Source organism: Sorex fumeus, unplaced genomic scaffold, assembly GCF_029834395.1.
Source record: "Sorex fumeus unplaced genomic scaffold, SorFum_2.1 ptg000008l, whole genome shotgun sequence".
NCBI classification, from domain to species: domain Eukaryota; kingdom Metazoa; phylum Chordata; class Mammalia; order Eulipotyphla; family Soricidae; genus Sorex; species Sorex fumeus.
Genome location: NW_026606065.1, coordinates 44736777 through 44751895, shown reverse-complemented (window position 1 = coordinate 44751895; position 15119 = coordinate 44736777).

The window sequence follows — 15119 nt, the reverse complement described above, 5'->3', positions numbered from 1 at the left end:
CCATTTATCTAATATATTATATAATATAATCAAATAATTAAGCTACCTTCCAGTCTCTAAGTAGACTATATTATATTCCAGTTGTCAAAAACATTTCTATTATTATTATTCTCTCTTTTTAAGATTTAACCATTTTTACAGAACCGGGAGTAAGTCTTCAGTATAGTTGGGTGTGACCCCAAAACAAATAAATGAAATATTAATTGCTCTTAATTCTATTCTATATGTCTCAGATTTCAGTTTTCAGGTGCCTGATAAACAATGATATTTCTCATAATTATTTCTTTAACTGATTTTTGAAGTGTCTTAAAGATTTTTAGCATTATACCGGAATGCACTTTTGTGAATTTTATATTTATAATATTATACTGGAATGCATTTTATGAATATTATACTGGAATACATAGTTATGAATTTTGAAAGATCCCAATACTCAAGAAAAATTATAATTGTACTTACATTTTTTAGCATTTCCAGTGGTGCCTGAGAGGCACAAGAGGCATACTTGGTTGATGACAAGAGGCCACTAGAACACCAGAAGGCTCTAGTGATGCTCCAGAATCTGAGCTTCTACAGGAATTAAACACATGGCTTCCTGGTAGGGCATAAGTTCCAGTCTTTGAGCAATCTCCCTTGCCCTAGTTTGCCTTTTTAGTTTCTTAGTTGAGTATTTCAAGTATGCACTTATACAAAACTGTTAATTTTCAAATTACTCCCTGGTGTACAGTCCTTATGTTTGTTGGGCTGTTTCAGAAAGCATATTCTAACTATAAAGAAAAAAAATGAAAAATGAGGTTCCTGTTTCACTTCTTTAAGTTTTGTTGTTCCAGTTAAGTCTATGATCCACTTTAATGTCTATGTGTGTGTGTCTGTGTGTGTGGTGTGGTTTGTGTCAAATATAGAGAAGTTCTATGTAGGTATAAAAGTAGATATAATTATTGTACATATACATATGTATGGTTTTAAACATAACACAATCAGAGACAGAAAGACAAAGGTGAATCATCGTGGTTACAGCATTGTTTCTTGAAAAGACTATTTTCCCCTACTAATTAATTTTTCCCTTTCATCAAAAGCAACTGGCCATATAAGTGAGATATGTTACTGTGATATATTGATATCCACTTGCTTGTCAATACTCAGCTGCGTAATATACACTGAAATCAAGTAGTGCAATACTATCAATCTTTATTTCTCTGTCTTATTTTTTTGTTTTGTTGGTTATGTTTGTAGATTTTTGTGTTCAAATACTGAATTACTTTTTATTGGAAAACTTCCTAAATGGTTCTGAATGTCCCCCCTCTCCCCCATCAAGCCTGTCCTAGTGATATTTGACCATTCAGGCTAGTGGTTCAATGCTCAGGTTCATGTTTACGGTGCTGCTCAGGTCCTGAGATGCCAGATTCCTGAAGACTCCTGACTGGTTTACTACAAAGCTAGGACTGATGACTCTTGAGGAGATATGCAGTGCCAGAGATCGAGCCCAGATCAAGAGCATTCCATACACCCTTATCCCTAAATTGTCTCCCTGGCCTTATGCATCTTCTAATCATTGGTACCCTAGACTGTTGAAATGGAATTACACATGTGAATTACCCTTGTGTATTTCTAGTCTAATTATCCATTTATCTCAAATGTGAGAGCAGATATTTACCTGGTTGATGACATTGCTTATTTGCTCTCCTTTTCAAACAGCGTAACAATTGATCTTTTTCTCTGCCTTTATTTTTGGAAAAAAATAAAGCAGATTTGGTTTTATTGATTCTTCACTATAGTTTACCAGTTTGATTTAACCTCCTCTCCTGTGTTTAGTATTTTACTTTTTGTCCACTTTTTTATATAAATTTATTCCCTTTTTGTCTCTTTCAAGTTAGTTTCATACTTTCCAACAAAGAAGGTCAGTTTGTAAAGTCTGCAGATGGCTTGATGCTCTGCAAATCTCAACAGGAAAAAGTGACTGATTTCTTCTGTAACCATACTGGAATTGTGTCAGATTTCTCTTTCAGTCACTACTGGTAATCTTTTATTACTTCAATCTAGTTTTCCCATTACTACCACTGCAGTCTTCCTAAGTTATAAATCTGACTATGTTATGACACTGTTTAAAATTCACCAGTCATACACCATACCTTTCAAGTAAGGCTATCAGCATATTATGTACAATTGATCCTCTTCAGTTTTATCACATTTATATGAACATTTTAATGATTTCTCCATTTTCAGAACATAACCTGAAATTTCGCACATTTAGACTTTTGCTTTAAAAGTCTTTTTCTCTGGAAGGAAGCCTACTCATTTCTCAGTTTTTATCCTTTTCACTTTGGCCTAAATCAATTTACTATTTAACTTATTTTCTAAGAAGTCTCTCTGAATTACCCCATCCTATTAAGATGACTTCAAACTTGTGCTAATGGTATTTCGGATAATTTCCCCAGATGGTAAGAACTATATATTTTTTAAAAATCATAATCCTCGATATTATTAGAGCTATGCTTAGAGAATAAATGGCCTATAAATAATGTCCTGCTATCATTTCTGCAGCATTGTGACAATATTTAGACTGTCTCTCTTATAGCTGTATTAGATTTTGGTAAGATGTATGTTATACAAATTTTTTAATGTAAGTATGAAAAAAACTATTTTATTGATATTCATGAGAACTCTCCTTCCAGCAGAAAGCCTTATTAATATCGGGAAGTTGTAGGAATTTCTCTGGAATTTACTGTTGACATATTTCACCGATACAATTTTCTGATACAAAGAGACTAAAAGGAAACTACTTATTTGTGTATATGTAAGTGACAAAAACGTTTATTAATAGTGTATCTGTTATTAGCAGACAGGAAACACATGGCTCTTAAGAAAATAATACATGTGGAAGATCTTACTTCGAAAAAACAGCCAAGGAGTTATTGAATAGAGTCATCCTTATAGAGTGAGCTTGTTAGTGTTGCTTAACAAGGTTTAGCTCTCTTTGTGTAAAACAGTATCAGAGAGATACAAGTCAGCCTGGTGAGCTGAACTCCCTAAAGGTAATGACTTTCTTTGTGAATTGTCTCAACTCAGAAAACTTCATAATCATCTCATAATGTAAACCCCTTACTGGAGCTGTGTAACTCCTTTTTCTGGGCTATGTAACGCCTTTTGCCCAGGTGACACGAGGAGTGCTCCCACATTAATGGATGTTCTCAAGCTCTCTGGGTGGCTCTGAAACTGCTTCCCCACCCTGGATGGCCGGTGAGATGGGTGGACAAAGGAGGAATGAAGGCCAAGCTGTTTGGTGATTAGTTGCTGTTTATTCCATTCTCATCTCTCCCAAGTTCTCTCATAACTCTCCACCTCTGGCCACAATTCTCTCTCCAACTTGCAACTCTCTCTCTCTCTCTCTCAGCTCTCTCCAACTCTCTAACTTGCTCCAGAATGCTCTCTCCAACTCTTGCTTGCCAGCTCTGCCTCTCTTGAACTCTCTACCTCTGTTTACTCTGTCTCCCTCCTCTCCTCAGCCACTTTTACCACCTCTTCTCTAACCATGCTTCTTAAACCATGTCTCCTAACCCCCCAAGAGTAATCAACATGTTTTTCCAGCCTTCCTAATCACCTGCAGCCCTCAAGGGCAAAACAGCACTTAAAGTATGTTTCTCCTCTCCTTAGACCCATAATTTAATTAATATCTTACTTTGAATTTCCTAATATTTGCCACTTTGTATGGACACAGTGATAGATAAAATTAGGCTTGTTGGGTGACACTCCTGGGGACATCTCGCCACAAAATCAGACTAGAATGCTCAGGCTAGATTAATCATTCCTAACCCTAGCAGGGTCCAAATCTAGTTATTACTTTTTGGATCATGACAGAATTTTTCCATGACCATGCTCTTAACTTATAGTTAAGTATTATGGTGCTTTGGTCAGGCCCATTTCCATGCCAGAGTAGGTCATAGCTTGCCTTGGATCCATCCAGTCCCTCTTCAGGACCCTGCTTTTGGGGATCTAGGAAGTAAGGGCAACTGAGGCTTAAGTCAAGAGAGCAGATGTCCAGGAGGTAATATTATCTGGAGTCAATTAACTCCCAAGTTTCAAACTTGTCTTTTTAACTGTGTTCCTGTGTCTATACAGAAAGTAATTGCTCTGAAGTAACTAACTATGCAAAGGACAAAAAGGAGAAGAGAAAAACAATATTTATAAGTCAGCAGAGTCTGATCAGGAGGCAAAGGTAATTGACAGCTTGGGGGAGCAATCAACAAACCCAAACTCCTTGTGTCCTGGGAGGGAGGGCAAACCAATGTTATCCTATACCATACTGCAAATCTTGTCAAATTTCTTATTGTGATTGATAAAGGAGGGGGATTCATTATTTTTATACTGTTTAACCACTCTTCTAATAATATGTCTATTTTATTTGAACATTAATCAAGTCATTGCTACACAAGATTTAAATTGTCAGGGCTGGAGAGACAGGAGAGCTTGTAAGGTGCTTGCCTTGCATGTGTCTGAAATGGGTTCAATCCCTGAAGTCCTATATGGCCCTTGAGTCCTGCCAGGATTTATCTCTGAGTGGAGAGCCAAGAGTAAGTCCTGAGAACATCTCAGTGCAGTGATATATATATATATATATATATATATATATATATATATTACATATATATATCATATATATTCACTGACACTGTCAACTGTCACTGTCCTCCCGTTGTTCATAGATTTGCTCTAGCAGGCCCAGTAACATTGTGAGACTTGTTACTGTGTTTTGCATAACAAATATGTCTCGGGTAGCTTGCCAGGCTTTGCCGTGCAGGTTATATACTCTCAGTATCTTGCTGGGCTCTCCTAGAAGGGCGGAGGAAATGAACCCGAGTTGTGCAAAGCAAATGCCCTAAATGCTGTTCTATCACTATCACTCCAGCCCAAAATATATATTATATATTATATTTATACCTTTCAATATGTTGAGTTCAATATTTTTATCGTGCTTGTACATGAAATGTCCATGTCACTATTGGCTTTTGTATTTTGCTAACCAATATCTAATATCCACACTGATGCATGGATATCAGTTCTATGAAAAACTTCTATAGGACTTCCTGTTTTGAAAATGGAAAGCAATTATAAATGTTATCTGATATCTAAGTAAATATTTTACCTATATTATTTCTCAACACCTAAGAGAAGGATTCTGTAGTACAGATAATGTCATCGAAGACATCAATCCAACCAATTTTCATCTTTCTGAAAAATTTTAACTTAATTTCTACCATATTTGCTGCGTCATTGTCAATTTGCTGTGCTTTTATAAACTTATGTGTAGATTGCTGTCCTGAGTTATCTATTAGACAAGAGAGGTTTATAATCATTTTTTACAGTTTTATTTTGGCTCTTTATAACATGCATAAGGATGTTTGAATAAGAAAAATGTGATTTCTGACATGTCCAGAGTAATTTTCATTTTACTCTCAATGCTTATTAAAAAATATCATGCTATTTATTTATATTATAATCATTAATTATTTAATTAATGTTTCCTCACATTGTCTAGTGCTTCTTGCAGTCTAATATCACTGGAAAATTATTTATTGCAGATGAGATAATTGTTTCCCTATTGGTTCCTAAAATTTAGCATTTTAAGGATATTTATGAATAGGATTTTTTTTAGGAATAGGGAATTTTTAATATAGATCTTTAGTAACTAAAATAACACACATTTCTAGACAAAGAAGTTTAAAAATTGCATAACATGATTAAAATATAATCAATGTATATCTGTGTGACATATACCTCATTTATTAAGTAAATATTCCTTAGGACAGACTTATACATGGATATAGACATAGGTTGAAAGATGATATTAAATAAAGAAGAAAGAGAGAGATAATGACAGAAATATAAAATAAAGTACATCAAAGTTTAAACTAGACTGCTTACCTAAAACCTAATTATCTTAGTAGCATTGATGTCACATGAGCAGATCAGAAGGTAGAGCATATGAAAGAGAAATTAAAATAAAATAAGCATTAAACATAGGAAGCAAAGTATAACTAGAAGTGTCATTACAAATAATTTTAGGCTACTATAAGAATAATGCTTTATGTAAATTTGATAAAAGCCATCTACATAGGAGAATGCATTAGTGTGCTTATTTGAGTGTGCATATTTGAAATATATCATATTGGGTGTGCATAAATATTGCTAGCAAATGCAAGTTGTAACAAAGAAGTTTTTTGAGTTGGGGAGCAAATTATAATTGAATAGAAATGGATACATTTTAAATAAAGAAGAACAGAATGGATTTGTCTTATATACAGTGACAATGCTTTCAATTTTAACATGAAACAAGCAAATATACAAGTACTAAAAAGGCTTAAAGCACAATACGCAATAAGTGTGAGAACAATGTTGGAAAAAAGTTAATGAAATTCTGAATGACATTAAATTTGAGTTTCTTTTTTTTTCTTCTTTTGTTTCTATAAATCCAAGCTTTAGCAATCATATCTGGAACAGATGTATCTAGTTAATTATTTTCTGAAAATAGAAACAACCAAATTGAGGTAAGATGGATGCATAACTTTATGAAAATAAAACTGCTTTTTTGGCTTAACACTTAGAATTCTGCTAAATAACTTCCTCTGTTCTTTTCATGCTTCTCTCTAGTGATCTTTTTAAATCTTCTGTGATATCACTATTGATATTTTTCATTCTTCTTCTAGAATGAATTGCTGTGTTCTACATTCAGCCACATTTATTTACCATTACAATGAGCTTATTAATAAATTGTCACACACTGTCCTCCCATTGTTCATCGATTTGCTAGAGCGGGCTCAGTAATGTCTCCATTGTGAAACTTTGTTGTTACTGTGTTTGGCATATCGAATACGTCACGGGGAGTTTGCCAGGTTTTGCCATACGGGTAAGATACTCTTGGTAGCTTGCCGGGCTCTCCAAAAGGGACAGAGGAATCAAACTCGAGTCGGCCATGTTGGCTGCTTGCAAGGCAAATGCCCTACCCTCTGTGCTATCACTCCAGCCCATTAATAAATTATTCCCTGAAATGGGTTGGTATGTTATTCATATGTTTAAAAGTAATATCTTACTTTATAGAAAAATATAATTTTCTATCTCCTCTATAAGCAACAATTTTCCAATATTGTGTATTGTTTTAATCATGTTTATTATAATAACGAGTTCTATCAATATTTTATGTTATAAATTACCAAGGTGTGCAATGCATTTCAGCAAATTGAACATAGTTTTATTTTAGTGAAATGTTGCAGTTATGTGGAATATTTTTATTTTCTATGTCACTGGCTATGTCATTTCTTTTTTGTCTTTATGATATGGGTAATTATTTCACTGAAAACCTCAAATTTATTTTTAACTTAAAAAAATCTCTAAAGTCTTCTAGTTGTTTCTTTTATAAATAACCATATTGTTATTGAACCTGTTGGGCTTTGTTCAGAACTTTTTTTTAAAGTCATTGCTTGAGAAATTTAAAGATACATGCCTGAAACAAATCATCTGAATATATTTCATCTATTTCTATTGTCTACATTTCCAGCTTTTTGTGATTCTTCTTAATTTTGTTGTTATTAAGTTCAAAGTCCATTTAAGTTTTTCCCAAGTCTATATCTGACACAAATATATATTTATAAGGAATCATACGTGGTATAGGTTGTAATTTTCTACCTTCAGAAATGAATTATTTTATTCTCCTAAAGTGGAATTGTTGCCAATTTAATTAAGATAATTAGCATGGAAATTATTTTATCTAGGTTCTGGGTTGTGGACTATTAAGTTTTCAGTTCACCATTCCTCCTAATGTGTCTCAGCTGAAAAGTCTAGGTAGCTTTTCTTTAACTCTTTTTTCGGTGGCTGCTACAGTGAAGTACTTCTGCTTAGCTCTAAGGTCTTACCAAAATACTTGAATTTTAGTCTACCAAACACAACTTCCAGTCACAACTTATAAAAAGTATGAAATTTGGTATTCTCAATAACATGAATGGGTCTAGAGTCTATGAAATGAATCAGGTGAAGAAAAAAAATTATTCTTATGCACAAAAGAAAGGTAGTTGCTAAAGATAAATACCTGATAAATATTTGATATAACTATCTCTCTTTCATCATTATAAAACTATATAATTGATGCTGTATGTAATCGAAAACAAATTATTTTTTACGATATCACACCTTTAAAAATGCCATTATTTTTAAACTTTCAATTTGACTAGTCTTGACTTGATGTCCAATAAATATAGACATAAAGAGTATCTAAAGATTACTTTGTGGAGAAAATAAACAAGAGGAAGAAACCAAGATTTTTTTAAATAAAAAGATTGAGAAGATATATACAGAAAGTAGAAAGATCTATTCATGCAATGCTTCCTATTTTTAGAATAAACAAATCTAGAACTCTAGGCCCAGCATAGTTAAGGACAGCCAGAGTCGCCAGTTGCCCCTCTGTATTGTTTTACTCACTCTCTTCCCCCACAATAAATGTGGTTGTCTTATTTTACCATTGTATCTTGGATTTGCCAAGTGAATGATTAGTTGTCTTTTTAAATCATAGGTACCCAATCATGAACTGATATGTCATAATAATTCAATTTATAGTAAATAGATGGGCTGGAGCGATAGCACAGCGGATAGGGCGTTCGCCTTACAAGGTGCCAACATGGCCGACCCAAGTTCGATTCCTCCGCCCCTCTCGGAGAGCCCGGCAAGCTACCGAGAGTATTCGATATGCCAAACACAGTAACAACAAAGTCTCCAATGGAGACGTTACTGGGCCCGCTCGAGCAAATCGACGATCAACTGGAGGGCCTTTACCTTTACCTTTTATAGTAAATAGATTCCAAAATTCTGATTTTTAATCTCCAGCCATAACTGGCTGATTCTTCAGAGTCTGTTAAAAGAAACTGGGATACTTTCCAAGGCATAAATTTCGGAAGCTGCAGGACTAAACAGTTTTTGAAAATTTCTTTTTCCCAGTGCCCTATGCTCCATGTGATGTGACTTTATAGATTTATTAGTAATACTTATTTCCTACTGGAAATGATTTGTTTTGATTAACACGATGAGTCATAAGTGGTGGTGTATTAGTGCATCTTGTAAATTTAAGCTCCAAAGGTCTTGAATTTTATTCTGTTCTCTAGAACATATCATGCTACGAAAACAAAATCAACTGACTGAGAGCCAGCCAAATTCCACAATGGAATGGTGCCATTATGGATCAATCAACCTGCAATATTCTGGCCAAATTAACCCTAATGCATGAATGAGCACAGCTGAAACAAGAAGAATTGCAAAAACTATCAGTTTAGTTTATTAAGTACATAGGCTTATTGGCAATAATATTTTTTAATCTTATTTTCACAGTCATCAATATAAAGAATGGTTTAAATAAAAACTGAGTAATTCACCTTACTCTTAAGATTTTTATTATAGGCTTTTACAACATAGTTATTTAAAATTCTGGGAGTGCATATATATAATCCAGATTCCAGGTTTTGTATAGTGAGGAAATTATGAGATCATTTTATTGTCTTATATTCAAACATGTTAAAGACTTTTTTTTCTTTTTTGGTTTTTGGGCCACTCCTTGCAGTACTCAGGCCTTACCCCTGGCTATGTATTCAGGGTTCACCCCTGGAGTGTTGGGGACCTTATTGGATATCAAAGATTAAACTCAAATCAGCTCCATGCAAAGAAAGTAGCTTTGCCCACTGTTGTTTCACACTGGTCAGGATTTCTGATACATTATAAACATATGTTTCAAGGTAAATTTGATTTATATATACATGGTATTAGTTTATTCCTTTACAAATATTCTTACTTAAAATTTCTTAAGAGTTAGGATGTGATTGCATCACAACTCTACATATGTAATACTATCACTACTCAATATTCATTTTTCATGTATAAAGATTTCCTTTATGTTCTTTTCAAACTTCAAAATACTAAGTTTTTAATCATTTTGTGTATTTTACTTGCAAATCCATATTAAAATTTTACCTCTTAATAACAGGTCTGATTTTGTAAAGTTTATTTTTTTCTTATTGGCCATCCTTTGCTTTTTACTCTTCTTTGGCAGTCAGAGTTCCACAGAACAAATTCTGCAATTGGAATTTTTTTATTATATTATTGATGAGTCACTTTATTGTGTCCCATGACTTTTTCAGAAGAAACAAACTATATAAATTTATCATCATGACAGTTTCACTCATAAAAACTTAGTAGCAAACACTGAATAGAATCATGTTTTTTAAAATGTGGTTTCATATATAAAGGGTTAGGATCACAGCAATAGTACAGTGGGTAGAACACATGTTTTGAAAACAGAAAACTCAGGTTTGACCATCTCAGCAGATATGGACTTCTGTGCTTAGCTGGAATGATCCCTGAGCACAGACCCAGGAAGAAGTCCTGAGCATAGCTGGGCTAAAAATGTATGTATATAATATATGAAATATATTATATATAATAATATATAACATTTATATAAATATATGTGTGATATATATTGTAAAAATAATATAAAAGTGAAAATATATGTATATTACACCTGGTACTATTTACATCTATAAGCCACTTATACAATGAATATAGATGGAACAAAAGAGATGAATGTGGGGGCTGGAGCAATATCACAGTGGGTAAAATGTGTGCCTTGCATGCAGCCGACCTGGGTTTGATTCCCAGCATCCCATATGTTCCCCTGAGCACCGCCAGAGCTAATTCCTAAATTCAGAGCCAGGAGTAAGCCCTATGCATTGCCAGGTGTGACCCAAAAAGTCAAAAGCAAAAAAAGAGATGAATGTATAATCATCTACTATCTCTGTTACTTCAATAAAATCAGTTTAATTTAAATTAAAAAATACAAACTCAGCTTCTTCCATTTCCTTTATTCCTCTCTCCTTATCACTTTTTCTCTGTTGCTGTTTCACTAACTTCCTCTTATTCAAATTCATCATCAAAATATTTCATCTTTGCATATGTCATGGCAATTGAGTTGAGATAAAGACCATGTCTTGTCCTTTTTGATTTGTTTTGTTCTGTTCTGGGGTCACACTGTATAGTACCAAGAGCTAGCTCAATGCTTTGGGAATGCTCCAGATCAATACTTGCAGTGAATTGGCTACTTCAATATGCAAAACATGGCCTCAAAAGTTTGACCTACTCTGAGTCTCCAACTTATTCTTTTATAGAGTTTTTGTGAGCAGAGTAATGTTACAGGCAGTAGAATTAACTGTTGTTTTGTGGCTTTGGAAACCATATGTGGTGCCAGGGTTCAAGCTCGATTCAACTGCATACAAGGAATACACCCCCCCAAAACACAAAACACACACACACACACACACACACACACACACACACACACACCACTATACAATATTTCTGGCATCTAATGTCTGTTATCAAATTCTTTCCTATCAACATCCATAAATATCCAGGTATAACCGACCTTAATTAATCAAAATTTTCATCTTAAAAGGTACAAAACAATAGTTTCATAATGGTCATAGCATCTTATTCCTTGAACTGTGCCTCTTTTTCAGTCAAATCTCTGAATTTAGTGTTCACATGATTTGGATAAATATGAAATGGACACATGCCAACAGCATATTTGGACATGAGTGTTACTTTGGATGCATCCAATATACTCAAATGATATGAAATTTTATTCCCTGGAATAGGATAGCACCATTTTATAAAAGAGAAAATGTATGATATTACTTTAAAATTCAACAAATCTAGCTCAAGTAATAACACATAGAAAATAGATTCATGATGATGCCTTAGTCCTTGGAGCACTGTTGCTAACACTATTAGGTGAGGTAACTCACGATGCTTTCCTCTTTATTGAAAGAGGAAAGAGTAGTATCATATATTAGTTTTGAAAGTGGTATATAATTTTCTTATTTTTAATTTTAATGTAGCAGTATTGCTATTTTATCTGCCATTGATTAGGCTAATTTTCAAATTAAAGATTGACAGAGGTGATTTTACAACTTCACATATTAATTATATGCATTTAAATGTACAATTTTTTAAAAAAATGTAATTAAATCACTGCTTTGTTATTGGTGCTTAAAATTGCTTTGCTTTTACGTTCAATTTAAAGTCCCTCAAATAATAAGGTAGAATGAAATAAATCCTTTTAGTTTTACAAAGTCCTCAGGGAAAGTCAATTCTGACCTGGGTCATGAGAAAAACTATCAATTCATCTGTTCAAAACTGGTCCTCAACCACTATATTTTGATGAGTTTATTTTTATGCATTTATTTATCACACACTAGTTCACCTAAAAATGCTTCTTCAGGACATTGGTACTGTCTGTGGTGTTTTCTCAAAAAGACATCTTTCTGTTTTGCTTAGCTTGAACTTATTGCTATAAGATTTGCTAATAAATTTCTTCACTTCATATCACTTGACATTCATGATTCAATAATCCTTTGGGTTCCCTTAAATTATGGTCTGTTTCTGTCATTTTTCTTTGCAAGTATATACATTATATATGTATGCATATATATATATATATATGTCACATCTTTTTTAACCATCCCAACATCATTCATTGGAGAGAAAGGTTGTTATGTTTGATTTTTAACCTCTGTTTTCTGTGTTAAATTTTCAAGGATTATTTGGATATATATTCTCTGCTTCAGAGATTCTTTCCTCAACTGTGTCCAATCTACTATTCACCCTAAGTCATTTGCCATTTCTATTATAGTGCATTTTCTTAACATTTAAAATGCTTTCCCTTAGGATTTATATCTCTCTGTTTACATTGGTCATTTGTTGTTGCTTGTTGTTTACTTTATTCAAGAACTTTCTCAATATATTAATAATAATTGTTTAAAATCTTTACTAATTTCAGCAGCCTTTTGTGTTTTCCTTTTATATTTATCTCTTCAAAATGTACTTTTTGCTTTGTGATATCACTTGCAATTTTTTTATTTACATAATTTATTGAAAAAATGGTGCTTTTATAAATATGCTCATCTACAAATGTGCCAAAGAAATAGTACAGAATTCAAGGCATTTTCCTTACATGGCAAATATGGTTGGATCCTCCAATCTGTGTAGTCTTCTGAGCATGACTGTGTAACCAATATAGGAGATGTTCAAGGGCTCATTATCTATCTCTTACTGTTATAATGAGAAAGAAGACAGGCAAAGCAAAGAATATTTCTTAAAATATAGATAAAAGTCAGGCAGAACTTCTGCAAAGTGAGAGGTGGGGCAATAGACTACCAAGTGGGGTTGCTGAGTAAATGTTCTTTTAGAGAGTTCAGGATTCCCTGGGGGAGGACTAGTTTGACTTACATCATACAAAAAATGGCCATTCTCCTTTTACCTGGATGGCCTTTTGTGTGTTACTATTCCATTCAGGCTGTCTTCTTACCCAGGAAACTCTGATAGCATAAAATGTTTCTTGGAAATGTCAACTGATTCAGCAGTTTTAGAAAACATGGAAGTGCCTCAATAAGACTAAGAATTGAACTTCCATCTGATTCAATAACTCCACTTCTTGAACTATAGCTCAAGGGCCTCTAAATACAATTTAGAAATGTCATTTATACTCCAGTGTTTATTGCAGCATTACTCGCAATAGTGAAAGTATGGCAACAATCCACATGCCCAAGAATAAGGTGACTAGATAGAGGAACTGTGGTACATATTCACAATAGAATATTGCATAGCCATAAGAAAATATTAAAGCATTTGATTTGAAGCTGTGTGTACAGCTGTATTATGCTAAATGAACTTAGTCATCGAGGGGGAGAGAGACTCAAAATTCTCTTTCCTTATATGGCATAGAAAAGAGTTTAGTAGGGTAAAAAAATTTTCAAAAGACAATAGAACCAAAGAACATGAAAGCAGGAAGGGTACTTGGAGCTATTGGACATGGAATCAAAATGGTGGAGGGAAGTGGTCAATTGGGTGGAAAAGAGGGTGGGAAAGGTGGTCAATTATTAAACATGAACCCCTATCAATATTAGTCATGTAAATCACAGCATCTAAAATGTTTAAGAGACCATCATCCAGGCAGACCAGATATTGGGAAGAGAGCTGGGAATACTGGAGGAAAGAGTGGGACTGGATTGGCAATGGAACGTTGTCTGTGTAAAACCAACCCTGAGTATCTTTTTAATTCACAGTGACTAAAAAACAAAACTAAAAACAAAGATAAAACCAGTTTCAAAAGTCCTTGCATTTTTTCACTGACCCATCCCTGCTATTCAAACTCCATTCCTTCCTTCAGCCAGGTGCAACTGTGGCATCTCCTGAGCAGAACTGAGGTAGTCTGGAGATTTCTAAGTACCAATGCAGAATCTTCTTCATCCCAGGCATCAGAAGGCATCTGCAGTGCTGCATCTTTGGCCCTTACATTGAACCAGTGGTCAAGTTGGTCAGAAATTGCCCACAATTGCCCAAAGTACCATCTGGACTCCTTTGGAGGTACAAAGGTTATGGTGTGTGTGTGTCTGTGTGTGTGTGTGTGTCTGTGTGTGTGTGTGTGTGTTTAATGTGCTGTGGAGATGTAGTGGAGGATTGTTCTACTCTCCTGCATTGTTTTTCATTATTTCAGTGACTTACCACCATGTGGAGTCTGAATTCCACATGAGTTTCTCCATTTCATTTTATACTTTGGGGGAATTAGAAATTCCCCTTTTTACAAAGAGAAAGCAAGAGTAGTCTAAAATTGGATATTTTCTTTTTCCTCTAGTAATTTAGACTTTGGCTAAATCGTTTCATCTGGAAAGAATTGTTGCTCTAAAGATTGCCCCTGGGTTATTTAAAAAATTAGTCCTCGTGATATACAGTGAAATTTATCTTGAAATTTTAGGCACAGTTTTCCAATACCAGATCGTCCATCAGACTGTCCACTGTGCTGCAGCATTGTCTCAGGAGGAAACCGTACCTCCAGCTCTCCCAAACACCACCTTCCTACCTCCCTATCATGGTTAACTTAGTCCTGTTCACCAGTTTTGTTTTTGGCCATTTGTTATTCCCTTAACCTAGTTTTATATCCTACATATGAGAGAGACCATGCTGTGTCTCTCTCCTTCTTGCTGACTTCACTCCACATAAAGTTTTTGAAGAGCCATCCACATATAGGAAAA